The 19,502-nt window shown below is 52.1% G+C and overlaps 1 protein-coding gene across 1 annotated transcript in view; it reads right to left on the reverse strand.

Moving 5' to 3' along the window:
* The window catches only part of WNT9B (Wnt family member 9B), a 47,823-nt gene that overhangs the window by 26,650 nt on the left and 1,671 nt on the right, over nucleotides 1-19,502 (reverse strand). The gene's annotated exons all lie outside the window — the stretch shown is intronic.

Raw genomic sequence — 19,502 nt, forward strand, 5'->3', positions numbered from 1 at the left:
TACACACAAGCATCCACATGCCTGGAGGGGGGGGCGAGGAGGGGGAAGCACATTCTCCCAAAGTGACACATTTTCAACGTTTCATAAAAGTTACATGTTGACATCTGACAGTTAAAGCTGTGATGCAGGGAAATTGGAGAAAACACCAAAGATTCACTGGGAACATTAGTGGTTGGATGGTGAGATACACATGGAAATATCCAGAAGGAAGTTCTTTTTAAAAAAATTTTATTTTAAGTATAGTTGATTTACAATGTTGTATTAATTTCTACTGTACAGCAAAGTGATTCAGTTATACGTATATATACATTCTTTTGCATATTCTTTTCCATTATGGTTTATCACAGGATATTGAAATAGTTCCCCATGCTATACAATAGGACCTTATTGTTTATCCATTCTATATGTAATAGTCTGCATCTGCTCATCCCAAACTCAGAAGGAAGTTCTTGAGCCTCCACCAGCCAATGGTGTGAACCCCACCCTTGGGTCCAGCATGTCTCACTGAAGCCTCAAGCCTCCTGAGAGGTTAGGGCAATCATTATTCCCATTGCACAGATGAGTTAAGTGAAGCTCAGGAAGATTAAGTAGCTGGTGCTTGTGACCCAGCTGTAAGTAGTGGAAGCAAGAGTTAAGCCCAGCCCCAGTGGGTCGGTCACACTGCTTGTCACTCATGATTGGCCACGGCTGGCTGAGGGCCACCCAGGCATAGCCTGACTCACAGTGGCCTTTTGCATAATTCATCCTTACAGAGCATCATGTACCTCCTAAGTGCCAATCATCATTAAGGGGCTCTAGTCTGGAGGAGGAGATGATGGTGAAAACAGATTATCTCCACAGTTGTGATATTGTGGGACCCCTGAGGAAAGACACAAGGATCAGCCCTCAGGACTTAAAGCCTGGGCCATAATGATTTGTTCCTCACACCTCCCGCTCTGCCCCGTGAGCTCCTCAATGGGGGGTGGGGGGGGAGGGGGGGAGGGTGAGTTTTACTTCTTTCTGTATCTCCAGGGCCTGACACAGGGCCTAGCCCTTAGTATGTACTCAGGTAATGTGTGTTGTCGTCAGCTTGTAACTTAGGTCTAAGGCCTTTTTATGGGGCTGCAGAGATAGAAAGTGTTATTCTGACACAATGCCTGCTCACAGAAACACCCCCTCCCGTGCCCAGACACGTGCTCCATCACACACACACACACACACACACACACACACACACACACACACCTTGACACTCTACAACACAAGTCCAGGCATTCAGTGACACACAGACTCCCCCATACCTCCCCCGTGGCTGTCTAAATTCCTAGGCAGACCCACAGCTGCTCCCGGACCTACACGTTCACACAGGTATGCAAGAGAAGCATTCTTAGACATCCACATGCAGCTACCTGTCTCCAAGAACCAGCCCAAGGCAGCCACAGCTTGGGGATGGAGTTCTCCTGGCCCCCTGTGCGCGCAAGCGCACATACACACACACCATGGAGGTCACAAATGAGTGATCTGAAAGGCTTGTGTAGGCTGTATCAAATCCAGCTTCAGGCCTCTTCATCCTCCCCGCAAACCTGCCCCCAGACCAGGCCACCCTGCCTGAAGCAAACCCCCAGGAGCCATTCATCCTTGTCTGACCCCAGGTCCCCCAGAGCTCCAAAGTCAAGCCCAGGCCCCAGGCAGAGCCCGGCACTCACACAATCCCCTGTGCTCACCACCAGGCTGTGAGCAAGTGGAAACGAGGGATTCCAGGCTGGCTATCTCTCTCTAACCACCCTCAGGGCTGCACCGGAAATGGACTCGACCCAACAGGAAGTGGGGCAAGTGATACCCAGTGGCTCGGAGGGAAGGCACCAGCACCCAAGCCAAGCCCGAGGCATGGCTGCTCAGGGGAGCTGGTCCTGGGGAGGACCCAACCGGACAGGTGTGGGTGCGCTCACTTGTCCCTCTGCCTGGGCTCCCCCACTCCCTGCGACCTAGCTTTCTGTGCTATGGCCTCATTGTAACCAGTTCTGTTCTGACCACTCCCATCCGTCCTACCCCAGCACATTTGAACTGGCCTTAACTCTCACTCTCTCTCTGATTTGGTTCCAGGGGGCCATGAGGTATCACATGGGGCATCACTGTCCCCCCTTTACAGATAGGACACTGGAGTTCAGAAAGGTAAGTAACTTCCTCAGCATTATGGAACTGATCGGCACTTGGTGGCTGGGTACTTGATCTTTCCAGAACATCAGACTGAAATAGGACTGAAACTAAGTGGGGAAAGTGGGCCACAGAATTCCACACGTGGGAGACACAACTATGCTTGAAAACAGCCAAAAAGATGGGAGAGAAGGATACGAAGATATTACTTTTTTGTGGGTGCCTTGGAGGTTGCGAGTGTGTGTTAAAAATGTTTTTATCCTCTTTGTATTTTCCAATTCTCTATCGCAAGCATATTTAACATTTATAATGAAATTTTTTTCCCTTAAATGTGGGAGGGAACAAAGGCACAAGAATAAATCTCTAATGGTAGAACTTTTTTTTCCCCCCATTTTTTGGCCACACCATGAGGCATGTGGGATCTTCGCTCCCCAACCAGGGATCGAACCTGGGCCCCCTGCATTGGAAGCACAGAGTCTCAACCACTGGACTGCCAGGGAAGTCCCTCTAATGGTAGAACTTTAAGCATTGGCAGGAAAAATATTTGGGAGGGGAACCGGGAAGGTATTCCTGGACATTCTCCTATGGCATCTATCTACCTAGTCTTCTATAGGAAGGGCTCCTGTCCTGTCTTGGGGAGCTTGTGCTATAGCTGGCAGGGCACACCTCACCCGTGGCAATTCCAATTCGAGCCCTTCTTACCTCTGTTCCTTCCTCCCTTCCTAGCCTTCTTTGCTCTGAGTGGAGGTTGTGTTGTATGGAATGTGGTATGACACTTCCTTGCGCCTCTGCCCCTGCTTCAGGCCTTTCTCCAGCCTCGATTCAACAGCATCTTTGTTTTTGGCCACACCGTACAGCTTGCAGGATTTTAGTTCCCCGACCAAGGATAGAACCCGTGCCCCCTGCATTGGGAGCGTGGAGTCTTAACCACTGGACCACCAGGGAAGTCCCACAACAGCATCTTTGAGCTTGACCAAGGAAGACTGAATGCAGAGGTAGGTAGAGAAATGGCAATCTGGATGGACAACCCCAATTTCAAACAGCCTGCTCCATTGTCCCCCAAAAGTGAACTCAGAACCGTCAGGTGACATATATGCCTGTGCTCTGCCTGGGTACTGGGCTCACCATGAATATACATACCCACCCCCTGGGTTCCCACTTCCAGAAGCATTAGAACACAGTGAGATGACCGGGCAAGCAGCACCGAGCAGCATGCTTTCTGCCTTCGACTACTGAGAATCCACTCCAGAGCTATCCCACTGGCAAAGCGCTAATGAAAGACTCTACTTTTGGGTGTTTTATAACAGAAAGGTGTTCCGGACAAGCCAGGGCTACTAGCACGGCTCAAAAGGAAGAAAACAAGGAAGGAAGGAAGGGTACGAGGAGGACAAGAAAAACAACTTTCTAAGGAAATAGAAATCATCCAGAATTTACTATCGATAATATTCTGAAGATTCGACTCTGAACAGAGGCACACTTCACGTATTCTTTTTTTTTTTTTTTTTCACGTATTCTTTTTGTATAGTATGTTTTCACCTGAGTAACTTCTTGCTTCTGAAAGGGAAGGGTGAGAGGAAAGCGTTCCCATCTTGTTCAGAATGTTCAGCTGGTGCCTGGAGGAATGCAATCCGTTGCATTAGTTCTAGAAGGTGTCCATCACAGACCACCTTCTCCAGGTCACATTTGCACAACCACAGGTACACATGAGTTTGCAGGAAGTGCTCACTAACAAAGTCTTACTAGTAGACAGTTGGACCACAGCATGTTTTCCTAAACTCAATGTGGGCGTTCAATGGCCCAGCCAGAGGTCTTCCTTGAAACTGGGGAGAGGGGCTCAAATCTTAATTTATCTCTGGGAAACAGTAAGCTCAGGCTTAACTCCTCACACATAAGTGCACACACACACACACACACACACAGTGACTAACTCCATTTTACTACAAAATTTCCTTTTCATAGAAAGTATGATTATATACTATTCAATTTAACAAACTTTGACCATCTGATATTAAGCCCTGGGAGTAAGAGATGATGAACCAGGTCCTGTCCTTGAGGAGCACAGAGTTTGTTGGGAAAGACGTGTCCATAAGTACATATAGCATTTTGACATTTCTATATCAGTATAAGCCGTTATTGAGTACTTACTACGTGCCAAGCATTGTTATAAATCCTATAGGAATATTAACTCATTTTATCCCCAGAACATTTTACGGATGAAGAAACTGAGGCACAGGGAGGTTAAGTAACTGCCCAGCTAGTAAGCTTGGGATTAGAAACCAGGGAGCCGGTATGTTTCACCACTGAACTGCAGCAAAGAGAAGGAACTGCCAAATGAGATGGGAACCAGGCAAGAGGACGAGCCATTCATTGTTCCAGGGAAGATATGCCTGGGACAATACTGACATGTAGTGATATTTGGGCAGGATCTTGCAGAGTGACTTTTCTTCAGTCCATGTTTCTTCACTTTGCCAAATGGTACAATCCATCCTAATTTGCCACACAAATGTTTGAGAAGGAATCAGGTTTTACCACTGGTTGTCATTATAATTCTAAGAGATGATCCTGTGGAGAATCCCTTTGCTATTCTGAGTTCACCTTTGGAGTGAGAAGTAGATTGAAAGGGTGTTGGGGACTTTAGAATAGGAAATGCCTTTGAGACTTGCTGAACCTTGTCGCTCTGTGTTATTGACTCTGGAATCTCATTTTTAGCCCCCAGCTCCAGTGTCAAAGTGTCCTCCAGTCTCTCCTTCTCTGGATTTTGCACCCAGGTTGTGCCTACATGTCTCCTCATGACCAGGCATTGTGTCCGCTATGACCTGGATGTAATACAACGAGTCTCCAATAGGGGTCGCTGACCACAACGGGATGGACACCTGCAGTTGAGCAGAGAGAACCCTGGGTCCTAACTTAACTTTGTCCTGTGACCTCGGTTTCCTCATCCATCAAATGGATATAACACTCCCTGTCTGTCTCCCTCACACAACAGTGGTGAGAAGTGTGAGGATGAACGTGGACACCTTGCAGTGTCACTCAGAAGAGGCAGCTCCTGTCTGACTTTCTCACAGCTCCAGTCTAGATGATTTCAAAAACCCAGTCATTCCGCAACTATCTGTTCAGCATTACTCATTGTGCCAGCGCCATACAGAATCCAGACGTCATTTCTACCTTTGCATAAAAGGACTTCGAGGACTTCCCTGGTGGCGCAGTGGTTGAGAGTCCGCCTGCCGATGCAGGAGACACGGGTTCGTGCCCCGATCCGGGAAGATCCCACATGCCGCGGAGCGGCTGGGCCCGTGAGCCATGGCCGCTGAGCCTGCGCGTCCGGAGCCTGTGCTCCGCAACGGGAGAGGCCACAACAGTGAGAGGCCCGCGTACCGCAAAAAAAAAAAAAAGTACTTCGAGTAAAAGTTTAAAGCAAACTGTAATCCTGACGGCGAGGGGGAGGCTCTGGTGGGCAGTAAAAGCAGCATCCCCCGTCCTGGTGAGATCATGGAGTGTGAAATGTCAGGACATCTACTTGTCCTGGACACCTACTGTGGTTGGAAGTCTTTCCCACCCAATAACTCGTCTCTTCTTCCCATAACCCAGAAAACAGAGGCACAGAAAAGGGAAGTGACCGGCCCCCAAACCTGGATTCCAGGAACCTCCCTGCCAGCTAATCCCAGAAAGTGGGGTGGGAAGGAGCAGTGCGGGAAGACGAGTGACCCGAGAGGGCTGGGAGGGACGGAGAAGGGAGGATCTTCCTGTTCTGACCCCCTGGCCAGGCAGACGGAGCCGAGGGCGGCCGCGGCGGCCAGCCTTCTGCAGGAGCGCCCCCTGCTGCTCAGCGGTGCCGCCCATTGCGGAGGCAGCCGGTGGAGGACGATGCTCCGCGCTGGAAGGGCTGTTCTCTAGGCGAGCCGAGACGCCCCCAGAGTAGAGAGCAGGGAGGACCCAGAGGAGTCGCCCCAACCTCTTCACTTTGCACATGGCACGCGAAGCTCGGAGGAGGAAGTGACTTGCTCAAGGGCTCTCAGCGAGCCAGCAGGAGGCGGGTCTCTCAGATGTCCTGCCTGACACCGCAGAGCCCATCTCCCCTCCCCTCCTACTCCGAGTTCCTGAGCCCAGAGGGCGCCTCCCTCCATGCACTGCGCCTGGCCAGCCCCCCCACCCCCACCCATTCCTCCTCTCCAGTCCCTACCCGCCCCACAAGCCCATCTCCTCCAGGAACCCTCCGGCACTGCAGCCCCAGAACTCTCCCTTCTCCGAAGCCCTATTGCCTCCAGGGGCCGCGATGACTTTCAATTCGGAGACATGGCTTTGTCAGGCAGTTGGCACGGTCTCGGGAACCATAAATGAGGCCTCTTTCTTTGGAATTCTCTACTCACCTCCCCGCCAGCCTCTCCCCACGCAGAAGTGCCTGGTATAGGGCTGAACTCACTGGGTGATGAATGTTGAGGAACGTCTTTTTCTTCTTCCCACTGCAAAGCAGCCCAGCAGTATCTGTAGCCCTGGACAGCCAGGATGCCTGTGCTGGCATTGGGGCTCTCCTTCTGAGCCGGTGACCTTGGGCAAGTCACTTGAAATCTCTCAGAGCCCTGGTTTTCCCGACTGTAAAATCAGGCAGGGATAAAGCTATTCTTTGGGCTGGTTGTGAGGATTAAATGAGGTAACGTGTACAGTGTGCCTGGAACATTGTAGGTGCTCAATAATCGGCAAGGTTGATCCGTCAGGCTTCCAAGGAGCCTTAGGTTGGTCTCTCTGGCCTCATCCTTCTTCTAGCTGGAATCCTCTTTCCTAGATGTGAACCTTCCAACCCTAAGCTCCCCACCTCCTGTCCGCTGTTGTAAGCGGCATCAGGGAAGGGGACACACGGTGGCTATGTAAGGATCATAGGAAAGGAGGATGCTGTTGGAAGACAGAAAAGGCTACACAGTGGGGAGTAGTCAAGTCACACTGCCAGGCTGATGCTTTTACTAACAAGGCTCTCAGGTACCTGGGTCTGCCTCTCTCGCTCCCCTCTTTGTGCTGGCTTCCTCCCCCTACACTCTTTCTAAACAGGTCTTTCTGCTTCTGCTTCTATTAACTCCTCGTTCCTGTTTCTTTCCTGTTTCTCTCAGAACTTACAGCCGGCACGTGGCTCATCATGGCTGCTGTGACACCCCCATGGTGCCACGGCCATTCAGCTCTGGGGCCCAGTGGCATCTGCCATGTATCCTAACACATGTCTGACGGGAAAAGGGGGACCCCACACTGGCACTTCCGGGATCTGTCAAAGGCTGTGGCCAGTTGTGAACTGGCTGCCCAAGGGTCAGGCAGCCACACCTGGTCCAGTTGGCTGTGGTCGTGGGGACAGGGTATCTGCTGCAAGCATGGCCACCAACATAGTTGCATGTCTAATAGAATAAATATTCAATAGACACTGTTATTATTAATAATAACAACAATAATAATAGAAACTCATGGAAATTCATTAGTAAAGGAAACAACCTCTTGTGAGCTGTTCTATGTGGTGAATAATTCCCTCTACCTGCACAGACCTCATGCCATATTATCTGTTCTGTACACCCAGATTTTATGGACTGTATCTGCTTGAAGCTTGATCTACTCATATGCTTGTTACAACAAATACTGCTCCAGGAAACAGTCCCAGGGTCCCCAAACTTGACCGAGGCTATTGAGAGGACTTTCCCCTTTCCCCAAATGATCTTTGATGTTATTTTAAAAATGAATTTGTGATGTGAAAAAAAAAAAAGGCAGCCCCTGCTCTACATCTTCCCTTGGGCTCACCCAAGGAGCTCCAGACCCTTCCTTTCCTCTCCCTCCTTCCCTTCCCTCCCTCCTCCCCAGTTATGAGGTCCTGCCCCAGCAAGCAGAGCAAAAGCCTGAACCTTCAGCCAGGAATCTCTGAGAGGAGACAGCAGGACAGGGGGACAGTGAGGGCTTTCACTCCCTGTTGCCCCTCTGATGAGTGCTGGGAGCAATGAGATGGGGCAGAAAATGTTCCTCCACTTCCAACACCTGCTCACTCCCTTGGGCGGAGGTCTCAAGGAAGATGTGATGTACGTGTGGGAAAGGCTGGCAGGACACTGCCCAGCCACCATGAAGTCCCCCCGAATGATTTAGAAACAGCTATTTCCTCCTCCAGGCGTTTTATTTCCAACTGTCAGAAATAGTCACTGCAGATATGCCTGTGATGCGGATGGCGCCCTCCTACGTGGGGTACCCTTTTGCAGTGCACAACCTGAGCAGTTGTACATGGCAGTCCTAACGGTGTATACCCGATCGTCTTCTGCCCCATGAGTGGGAAACTGGGCCTTGCTGACCATTGGCTGTCTATCCCCCCAAACATTCCTCCATACCCATTCCGAGCGGGGTCACCACCACCTTTCTGTGTACCCAGCCCCAGCCCTTTGGAGTCACCCCTCACTCCCTGGCTTCAGACTGAGGTGGACCTGGATGCACGTCCCCGTTGCAGCACTTACTAGGACTGTGACCTTGGCTAGGTCACACAGCCTCCCTGGGCCACAAGTCCCTTATTTGTTGTTGTGGTTGTTTTGGCCATGCTGTGTGGCTTGTGGGATCTTAGTTCCCCGACCAGTGATCAAACCTGGGCCCAGTAGTGAAACCACAGAGTTCTAATCCCTGGACCACCAGGGAACTCCCACAAGTCCCTTATTTGTGAAGTGAGAGTGGTGCCAGGTCTCATGTGGGGCTTTATTGAGGATTAGATGGGAAAGCAAATGAAACCCACCAAGACCAGGGCCTGGCGCCTGCTGAGTCCCCAACATTAATCCCGCTCCCCAAATTCTCCCATTTACACTTCAAACTCTGGCCAAGGAAGAGCATCAGTATCTGGCTAAATGGGTAGGTTATCTCTGTAGCCCTGTCGTTGCTGGTGGAGTTCGATTATCCAAGTTAAGGGGTGTAAGAGCAAAACAGATGATATGTGAAATACTTGCAAGAATCCTAGACTGGGTTCTTCCCGAAGTGAAGGGTTATTTGGCAAACTGAAATCCTTACCCCTGAATTTCTGTATTCGCACATCTGACTCTATTTATCCCAGGGAGTTACTAAGCAGCACACCTCCACGTTAGAAGGACACAGCTCAGCGGGTGGCTTCCAACCAAGACATCAACCAACCTGTGGCCCTGGGCACCTCTGCTCCCCTCCAGCCTGGCTCACCAGGGAGGCCGATCACCTTCCACCGTGGAGGAATTGCCCTAACATATTGAGTATTTATCAGGTGTCAGGCACTGTGCTAATTCACTTCACTATCTTATTTATTCCTCCTAGTTTCTTCAGAAATTGACTTTACAGCGATCACCTGAACTGTTTTTGTTTGTTTGTTTGTTTGTTTTAAAGGGCTTCAAATGCTTGGCTTTTTAAAAATTTATTTATTTATTTATTTATGGCTGTGTTGGGTCCTCATTTCTGTGCGAGGGCTTTCTCTAGTTGCGGCAAGCGGGGGCCACGCTTCATCGCGGTGCGCGGGCCTCTCACTATCGCGGCCTCTCTTGTTGCGGAGCACAGGCTCCAGACGCGCAGGCTCAGTAGTTGTGGCACACAGGCCTAGTTGCTCCACGGCATGTGGGATCTTCCCACACCAGGGCTCGAAGCCATGTCCCCTGCATTAGCAGGCAGATTCCCAACCACTGTGCCACCAGGGAAGCCCAGAACTGTTTTTAATCATTGACATTTGCAGTATTACATACTTCTCTTCCTCTCATGAAGGAGATAAAACACAAAGATATACAAAACGTGTCCTTGTTCTTTGCCCTTAAAACTTCATAGAAATGCAGAGAACAACCTCAGACTTCCTCTGGGTACATCCCTAGAAAACAGACTCTGAATGAAGTTCAAAAACTACCACTGGTTCCAAGGAATGCAGCTCATGTCCCTGGGAGCCCCAGGTGGAATTCCCCACGCCCTGTTCCCTGTGCATCTTCTTGTGCTTCCCTCCTGGAAAGGGGATGAGGGTTTAATAGCTGAGGCGAATTTCAGGATCTGTGGTGAGATGTTACACCAACTGCCCCTAACCACCGCCCCACACCCGGCAACACTCATTGTCTGTGCCTCCCCAGCTGCTGTTCCTAGAAGCCCCAGCAGGTGTCACTGTGACCCCGGCCATCCTCACAGGCTCCAGTTCTGGGTCGGTGCACGTAACACGTTTGTGGCCTGGGGGACTCTCAGAGGTGGGACCTCACCACTAAGGAGTCCCACAGGGAGGGTCTTGTCCCAGAGAGAAGGGCCCTGTCTCTGCTTCACTCTTTTCCAGGACCATTTTAGGGAATGGCTGTGGTTCAGTGAAGGTTCAACCTCATGGTCAAGGGGCTGAGGGTGCAGAGGGTGGAGAGTGAAGGGCGCAGAGGGGATCTAGACCCTCCTCCCTCCCCTCCAACCCAGCGGGATATCTTCTTCCATTGCGTTAGGAGAGTGTCCCCCCCACCAAGCCCCCTCCCCACTTCAACCCCCCTGACCACCAGCCCCAAGCTTTGGGGACTAATCTTGGTGACTGCTGAGGGCCCCTCAGGATCACTATATTGATGAGGAGCTAGAAGGCACAAAGAGGGCTGTAGGTCAGGGAGGCTTCCTGGAGGAGGTGAGTGTGGACCCAAGAGATTAATTCATGGCTCTGCCCCACATTGAGAACAAGGGAGATGAGGGGCCAATCTGGGGGATTCAGTACTGTCTTGGGGGAGAAATGCCAATGGGTGAGTTCATCAATGGCCATTTGGGGAGATGTTTCTGGGGTCAGGGTGGGCTTCTCTCCCCCCACAAGTCAGAGAAGCAGGAGCCACAGAATAAGAGGGTGTGAGGGTATGGGAGAAGCTGGGCAGGAGTTATAAGGGGAAAACAGGACGCTGAGCTGTGAAAGTGGAGAGAGAGAGACCTTCCTTCCAGGCTAAAACTGGGTCCTCTGAATGGGGGAGGGGTGTGACAGCCCATGGAGTGGGAGGCGGCAGGGAGGAAGGACTAAACCCCGTGCCTAGCCTTCAGAACAGCGCTGAGCCACCAGGGGTGTTTGCGTCCTTGAGCCCTTGGCCTTTCTTGGAATAGAAAGTCAGTGACAAGCCAGGGAGATGGGCTTTTCCACGAAAGACTCTCAACACCTCCGGTTGTAAAACCCAACCAGAGGACTTCCCTGGTGGCGCAGTGGTTAAGAATCCGTCTGCCAATGCAGGGGACACGGGTTCGAGCCCTGGTCCAGGAAGACCCCACATGCCGCGGAGCAACTAAGCCCGTGTGTCACAGCTACTGAGCCTGCGCTCTAGAGCCCACGAGCCACAACTACTGAGCCCGTGCACCACAACTACTGCAGCCCGCGCGCCTAGAGCCTGTGCTCCGCAACAAGAGAAGCCACCGCAATGAGAAGTCCGCGCGCGGTAACGAAGAGTAGCCCCCACGCGCCGCAAGTAGAGAAAGCCTGCGCGCAGCAACGAAGACCCAACACAGCCAACAGTAAATAAACAAGCAAGTAAATAAATAAGTAAATAAATAAATATTTACAAAAGAAACCCAACCAGACCTCAGAGGGCCCAGCAGAACTTCCCGGTCCCCTAATGGCCCATCTCTCCACCCCTAACCCTAACCCTTCTGCCCAGCCAGCCTGCCCTCCCCCAGAGAGCCTCAGGCAATCAGTACTAGTCACCACCCACCCCTCTAGCCACCGAGCAGGACACCACCAACCCCCTACACCCACACCCCATTCCCCCTCTGAGAGTTTGCAAGTTTGCCCTTTTGGTTATCACCTCATGGAGATTTGGCCCTTCTGGAAACAAGTCTTGACACCTGGGGTGGGGCCTGGCCCCGGGTGGATGAGGACAGGAAAGAAGAGAACCAGGAAAAACACACGCTTCAGCAGGAACAAGATGCAAAAGAAGTTGGAGGAAGAGTAAGCCTTCGCACCAGGAGCCGCAGACAGACAGCTTCTAGTGGGCAGTCTCACCCGCCTGCTCTCTCCAGGAGTCCTGTTTTCCTGGACACTGCCTCGCATGGAAAGCATCTCAATGCAGACATACGTGCAGAGTAAGAGATTTCTTTGAAGATGCACTCCATTTTGTGCAGAACTGGCCTCTGCTGAGCTATTTCTCTCCCTCACTCACTCCCCGGGGGCCAACTCCGAGGGGCAGCAGGGGATGCAGGGCTGCCCACTGCCCGGGGCAGGAAACAGGTGTTGGAGCCCAGGCAAGCCTCCGGCAGTGCCCCTGAAATTCAAACAGAACTTCCCAGACGACCAGCTGGGAAGTTGGGGCGGGCTGGCTAGCTGTGTCTTTCCAGCACTAACACTTCGATGCTTTGAAGGGGGTTGGGAAGGCTCACAGGACTAGAACTCAGACCTTAGCGGCTTGCGGGAGAGCAGAAGAAACCCCTCCTCCTCTAATTTGACTGCTACACGAAGCAACAGATATGGCAACCTGTTTTCAGGGGGGCACAAGAACACAATGCTGAAGGAACCCTTATACCACGGAGCTCACACTCAAGTCCATTACGACCGGTCGGGCCTCCAGATGAGCTGCCAGGCGCACCTAGCAGAGGATGCCCTGGTCTCATTTACTGACAGCCCCTGGGCTGAGCGCACCATGCACAGCCCTCACGGTTGACATCCATCGATTGACAGCCGGGGCCTGGGACACCGGAGTCCTCGTGTTGCCAGCGGCCCTCACCCTCCATCTACCCCCGTGGCTGTGTGGCAGACTCCTCATGGAAATAGACGCAGTCACCAACTGACCAGGCTGCAAAGATACTGTCCCTAGGTGCCAAGGCACAGCCTAGGGCAGCCTGTTCCCACATGGGATCTGTGACAAGGACCAAAGGGCCAGAGTGCAGGCAGGGGGACTTGTCAGCCCCCCAGCCTGCCCTTCTAAGTCCCCGGTTGAGGATTCCCAGACACCTGGACACCCCCAGGCGCTAATGGCCCATCCTGAGCCCACAGAATACTGTGACCTGCCTTGTCGGATTCCCCCAGTAACCCCATCCCGATGCCGCCGGCCCTGCCAGCTTCCTGGGGACCCTGGCTGGTGAGTTTCACCCCAGAGGTGGCTGTGGCATTTTGGTGGCCAGGGCCACCGCCTTCCCGAGTCCTTTTCCGTTGCTCTGTAGCCCAATCTCGTTCATCCATAACCCTCAGGAGCGGGTGGCAGGGCTGGGGGCCACAGGGGCTCTCTCCAGGCAGCAGCGGGGGCGGGGCCGGGGGCTCCCCTAACTGCAGAGGCTAGCCTTACACACCCAGCAACACATGTCCCCCTTTATGGACAGGGCTTTCTCTCCTTGCTTAAAGGCAACTGTGAAAAGAGCAGGGCTGATTCTAGCTGCCTAGCCGTCTCCTGGCAACAGGCCTGGCAGGAGGTCTTTCTTTCTCCACCCCCCCACCTCCCTTCTCTCCTCCACCCCCCACCCCTTTCTTTCCCCCCTGTGTCTTGTGTTGTGTATCATTAAAACTTCCCTCCCAGCCACTTCGCAGCCAACAACCAGGCCCTTCTGGGGCCAGTTCCCTTGGGGCAGCTCAGCCAGCCGGGCCCTGGGGGTGGGGGACCTGAGGGGTCAAGCCCCCAGAGAAGAGCCTTTGTGTTCTGGAACCAAGGCTTAAACTCAATTTGGCAACCTTCGGCATGTTCACGAGAGCAGCCACTAGAACTGCCTCCACCCAGGCACCTCTCCCTTCTCTCCTCTCCTCCCTCCTTCCCTCCCAGGGTTCTGTCTCTCCCGTTAGTGCCTTAAGCCTGCCAATAGGGCCCCTGGGCACTGCCCAGCCCTGCTAGAGCCTCACCGGGCTGGACACCAACAACCCCTCACCTAGAAGGACAGTCCCAGCCACAGGCCTGCAGCCAGCGCTGGCCAGTGTCCTAGTCTGCCCTGAAAGGGGCAGGAACACAAAGGGTGGCGGTCGCGGGAATCATGGGGAAGGGGGCCATCCAGTCCATGATGTCAGGACCAGAAGGACTCCTCACTTGGCCACTGTAATCTAGAGAGACACCGGGACCCAGGGAGGGTAAGTGCCTTGCCAAGGACACATAGCCAGTTGGGAGAAAGCTGAGGCTGCAGCCCTGGTTTCTGGTCTCCCTCTTCTGTGGCTCTTTACACCCCTTACAGGAGGGAAACAGGTGGCTCTCTGAGGCCGATGCACCGTCTGGGGCTTGATCTGCCTCCTCAAGTCCTTCTGGCTCCCGCATACAGAGAGCCTCTGTCAGGCCTGGACTGGAGACTCGGCTTCCCCCTCCACCCCTCCCCTGATGGGAGTATCTGGGTCACCAAGGCCTGGTGCTGGGCCACCCTGTCATCCAACACATTCGTAAGGCTGGATGGCTGGCCCCAAGGCTCCTATCTGATACCTCAAGGCAGGGACGATGCTGGTGGGGTGATTCTCAGCTCACAGCAGGGGTAGCTGCCACTTACGACTCCAGTGCCCTCCCATTCTGCCAGCTTCTGGAGCTAGGTCACCCCCCGGGGCCCTGGCCAATCGTCAGGTGCCGGCCCCTAAGGTGCCCTGACCACACAGTGGGACTTGCAGGGCACCCTGAGTGCAAGCGCTCAGCTCTGTTGTCCCCACGATCCAGTGTTTTCCAGACTGCAGGCATTTCCATGCCGCCTTCACTTCACGGGTGTTCTGCTATTACCACTTTTCTTTAAATTCATTTGCTTTCCTTTTAATAACTTCAATTACAGAGGAAACTTTAGATCATTATGATTTTCAACAATTTCTTTCTAACCAGAGGCTACGCCCCTCCAAAGACTGAATGTGTGACCTTCTCTCTTTATTACAAAGGGACCTTAGTAAGCGTTGCTTTAGTACCAGACAGACTCTCTCCTCCCTCGACAATAATCAGGAGGAGTGAAGGGAACAGGGATAGGAAATGTGACTAAATGAGATTTCTCACGTGTGACTCCACGTGATTTAACACCACGCTTCATCTCGTGGGGCATCCATGGTCCTCTCCGGCCTCTGAGAAACATTACCATTAGCCATAAAAATGCTCTTGAAATTCTAGCCTTTGGCCAAACTGTATTTCAGACTTTCTTAAATTCTGGAGCAGAAAAAAAAAAAAAGAAAAGAAAAAAAGATAAGAGAAAAGAAAGTAAAAGAAAAATATTTTGGTTATGCCACGTTCTCTGATTTGGGTTTCAGAAAATGATTTTTCCTCTTAGCACTACCCTCTTAAATATGTAGAACAAAAGGCAGAGGGGAGACGGTCAAACTCGGGGTAGGTAAGGAGGACGAGTGGAAGGCAGCCTTTCGGACCACGCAAAGCAGGGAAGCTGGGAACATCATCGTGGTCACCATCAGCCTTGAATCAGGAGACGGTCTGGTCAAGATTTTGCCATTTGTTTGGTCACAAGTTAATAACAAGCTTTGGGGAACCAGCATTTGCGGTCAACTGTATGCCCCCAGCTCTTGGGGTAAATTATGCCATTTGACCCTGTGAGCTGTGGTATTAGTACATGTACCCATTTGCCAGATAAGGAAACAGGCACACGGAAGTCTAAATAACTTGCCCAAAGTCACAGCTAAGCAGTAGAGTCAGGGTTGGAAATTGCCCTTGTCTGATCACAGAGCCCATGCATCCCCGCAGTATTATTCTGACACCCTCTCCCCAAACCCGAGACCATCTGGCCAGTGCGGACAGACCCGAGGAGATCCCGGCCCCTCAGATAAAGGGGTGAGGCTGATGCGCAGAGGCCTGAAAACGGTGCGTAGAAAGTAGAACTCAGCTCTCTGTTCACAGATGAGTCTTCCGCCAGCCCCTCCGAGCAGCCTCAGAAAGTGGTGCATGGATGTGTGGGAGGGGGGAGCCTGAGGAGGCCAGCGACTGTAGGGCCGAGATCACAGGTGGAGGAGAGAGTGTGGAAGGAAGGCAGGGGAGTTGCTGCAGCTTGTTTATCTTTTTTAAAAAAAATGAAGATATAATTCGCACACCGTGAAATCCACCCGTTTACAGTATACCATTCAGTGGCTTTTGGTAGATTCAGTAAGTTGTGCAAACATCACCATTATCTAATTCCAAAACATTTCATCACCTCTAAAAGATACTCTATACCCATTAGCAGCCATGCTGCAGTTTCTTAAGGAAAAGGAAAAGGCAACACCAGATGGAACGCTATTCCGGATTAGTTTTAAGCCCCACCTCAACCCTACACACCCTCCCTTTTGTTGTTTCCTTCTTCCTCCAAGCCATCTCAGAGTGAGTCTCCCAGCTCCAGGCTCCAACTGCAACCTCATTCCCAACCAGACTAAACCCCCAAACCAAGAAAAAGAAAACCAACCAGTCCTTAAATTAAAGCAACTCAATTTGTAAGTCAATTAACAACACTTTACCTAACTGCCCTATGCCAGACACTATGGGCAGGAGGATACAGAATTCAGTTAGAAGGACTTCGGGTGCAAGTAACAGCCTGAAGTAGCCTAAACAACAAGGAAAATATGTTATTTCACATAACAAGAATTTCCGAGGCAGGACTCCCCTGGGGTCAGCTAATATGTCAGCAATGGTGTCAGAGACCCAGCTTCTTTCTCTATTTTTCTTCTTTTCTTCCTCTGCTAGTCAGCCTCATCCTCAGGCAGCTTCCCTCATGGCACAGAATGGCTGCTGCAGCTCCAGGCATCACACCCAGACACAATAATGTCCAAAAACAGGAAAAAGGGACATGTCTTAGTATCATTTTAAGAGCCCCAGAAAACTTAGGGCAGAAAAGTTTTTGTACCCTCCAGCAGACCTCCCCTCATGTCTCATTAGCCTAAACCGGGCCCCAAATCCCTGGCAAGGGGAATGGGTGTCCATGATTGGCTTAGATGAATCAGAATTTAACCACTGAGCCAGGTTGGGGAGCCAGAACAAACTGGAGACCCTTGCCAGCCTGGAGCAAGAGGCCACCAGCAGTGTGGGCTACACTACAGCCTAAATAGAAGTCTTTGCCTTTGAGAGGCTCAAGAAAGAGCAGCTGACTGTCACAGAGAAATGGAAGGGGCACTTACCCATCACTTAACATGTCCCAGGTGCCATTTCTGACACTGCAGGAATCACTCCACTGAACAAGCAACAGCCCTTTGAAGCAGCTGTTATTATACCCATTTTGTAGGTGAGGAAACAGGCTCAGAGAGGGTAGGTAATGTGCTCAGTGTCACACAGTTGAGAGGCAGCACTGGGATTCATTGGGGTTGTGGTGGTGCCATGAGATCTGGGCTCTAAGACCACCACTCAGACAGAGGGTCTCTCCAGACAGATATAGGAAACTCCATTCAGGCCTTACCTGGAAGCCAAGGCAACTGAGCAGAGGAGGTGGGCTATGCCAGGTGTGGAACAATGCCAGACAGGTGCCCCTGGTCTGCCCAAGGACTCGCCTACACCTGTGCCAGCCACAGCTACCTGTTCCTGGGTACCTGCTGGTGAGGCAGCTCTGACCCCATTGCAAGCCCACTGGATCCACATCCATATGTCCAGGCTCCCTGGACCCAGAGCCAATGGTTGGGCCCATGTGAGTTTCCAGCAATGGCTGCTACTGGCTGCATTGTTCTGTGGGGAAGATAATTAGCTGGCAGAACTCTGGAGTGTGCAAACCAGGATTTGACCAGAAATTTCTGTGTCATCTCCAAGGATAACATTAGGCTTGCTCTATCCCATCTCCCTAATGGGCCCCCACAAAAGTCTCCCCACGAAGACGCCTGAGATGAAAAGAATCTTCACAGCTCTTACCTTGGTTTAAAGGAAATATTTATTTGATCTTCTGTTGGAAGACTGTCTCTCCCACAGATGGCAAGGCCTGGACAGTTTTTGGTCATCAGCGCTTACCCTGTGCTCTATGAAAATGTGTTGAATGAATGAGCCATCCCCCCACCCTGTGCACATAGAGCACCTACTGTGCTCCTGGGGTCCCCTTGAGGATGGACCATTCCTCCCCCAGAGCTTGGCCTCAGGCTTTGCCCACAGCAGGCGCAAAGTATGTGTTTGTGGGTGATGGGAAAAACAGAAACACTTTCCTGCCCTGAAGCCCAGGTGAAAGGGGGCCACAGCTTGGCTGAGGTTGGAGACAGAAGAAAGCAAAGATGGTTCCTGGGTTGCATCTGGGGCTCCCCTTCCTGGTTATGTCCCACCCACTGGGGAATGGAAAGAACACTGGGACCAAGAGAAACTACGTCAGCCACGCACAGACAGCCACGCAGAGGTCTGGCTCGACTTCTTCAAGGAAGGAGCACTTCCCCGGGCAGGAACGGACCTTGGGTTAGAGCCCCAAGGCCTCAGGCAGGCCCGTCATGTCTGGGTGTGGGCTCAGGGCTTGGAGGCAAAGGCAGAATAAAGAAGGATGGAAAAAGACCTAAGAGTTGGAAGAAACGGAAAGTGGGGGAGGAAAAGAGGGGCAGAGATGGGGGCTGGCAGCACGAGGCCCACCAAGCCCCAGGGGTCCCGTGTTGTGGTAACTTCCCGACAGGCTGCCAACCCCTGATCTCAGCCCGCTTGGGGCAGTGCAGGTGTCATCTGAGGGGGAAGCAGGTGCCAAACTCAGAGTAGGGTAGCTAGGGGGGAGTGGCGAACTCTAGGTGCCAAGATCTCAAGATGGGGACCCCAAAGGGCCATAAGGACCTCAGACAGTGGTCCCCCATCTGAGGCCTCAGCCTCTGCCTCCCCCCTTACTCCCTCAGCCAGTCATCGGCGGCGTTTATAAGGGCCTGTGCCAGATTCTGCTGTGGATGTTGGGCCTTCAGCAGAACTGAGATTTTCGAGTAGGAAAGAGACAACATTAAATGGGCAACTTAACAGACACATTCAATATGGAATATATGAAATACAAGGTCAGTGTTTAGGGCTATGCAGAAAAATAAAGTGGAGTAAGAGGCCCAGAGGGACAAGGTGGGGGAGCAGCTAGGAGGATGGGGCTGAGGGTCTCGCCGAAAAGGAGATTTTGAGGTGGGTCTCAAGTTGGGGTGTCAAACAAGATTTTCCTGAACAAATCCTTCTGGCAGAGGCTCCTGGGCGCCTGCGGAGCTGCTTAGCTGAGGCTGACAGGAGCAGAAAAAGCACCCCAAGACAGCCACTCACTCCTCAGCCCCTAAGAGAAGAAAGAAACCCAGTATTTATTATTCGCCATCCTCGGTCTGGCGTTCTGTCAGCACGGTTCTCATTTAACGCTGACAACTCCCTATGAGATATAAAGTATTGTCTTCACCTCGGATGGCACAGAGGAGGCTCAGAGATAACAGGCAGCTGGCCAGGGGTGCCCCCAGCCCATTTTTCTGTTGTCCCCTCCCTTCTAAAGGACTTTGACCCCAAATCCCTTTCCAAAATGCCCTTGGGGAACTAGAGATGACTAAGACAGGAGGAACTACTGGGACAGGGAAAACCCCTTACCACCCCCACAGGTGGCACCTGTGATCTTGGGGTGCTGGTGGGCCAGGCCAG

The sequence above is a fragment of the Phocoena sinus genome, chromosome 20 (genome assembly GCF_008692025.1).
Source record: "Phocoena sinus isolate mPhoSin1 chromosome 20, mPhoSin1.pri, whole genome shotgun sequence".
Lineage (NCBI taxonomy): Eukaryota > Metazoa > Chordata > Mammalia > Artiodactyla > Phocoenidae > Phocoena > Phocoena sinus.